The sequence below is a fragment of the Hipposideros armiger genome, unplaced genomic scaffold (assembly GCF_001890085.2).
Source record: "Hipposideros armiger isolate ML-2016 unplaced genomic scaffold, ASM189008v1 scaffold_45, whole genome shotgun sequence".
Lineage (NCBI taxonomy): Eukaryota > Metazoa > Chordata > Mammalia > Chiroptera > Hipposideridae > Hipposideros > Hipposideros armiger.
This window is the reverse complement of record NW_017731395.1, coordinates 4,551,040-4,551,647: the sequence shown is the minus strand read 5'-3', so window position 1 is coordinate 4,551,647 and position 608 is coordinate 4,551,040.

The following is a 608-nucleotide window of genomic DNA, read 5'->3' as shown; positions in this document are numbered from 1 at the left end:
ACAGAAGGAGAGCAGAGGGAACTCAGAGCTCATAGGACAGCAAGGGTCTGTCTCCTCTTGGTTTCTCCAGCCAAACTCCTGGCTTCTTCCTCAAAGCACCCCAGCTCCCAAACGTACACAGTAGCACTTGCTGTCCGGAACCTGTCATTAAGATCTTCAAAATGTCGCTTGAGGTGCGGTGCCGTTGCAGAAGCGCTGCGCTGGTCATGGAGTGAAGTCACTCTTTGGCCAGATTCTGGTTGTCCCTCTGGACGATTACTCCTCTGTCCCATGGGGAGGACAGGCAGGGGAAACGCTGGCGGACGAGCCCCGTGGTCACTTTGGGGTCCTGTAGAGGCTGCAGCTCTGCCCCGCCTTTCTCTGCTCCTTCACCTCGGAGCCAGGGCGCCCGGTGCACCCAGCACCCGCGTGCCAGCCCCCCGCCCATCCAAACCACAGGCCCCCTATACTCTTCCTTGGCAAACGGACACTTTGCCCGGTTCCCGCAGCCGCAGGGTCCCCGGAGCATGTCCGAGTCGCCTCAGGGTTGGAGCAGGAGATTGCCCAACTCACTTGAGAGCTCGACGTTACCTGGGGGAGGGACAGGGAGGGGTGATGGGCGGGGACAG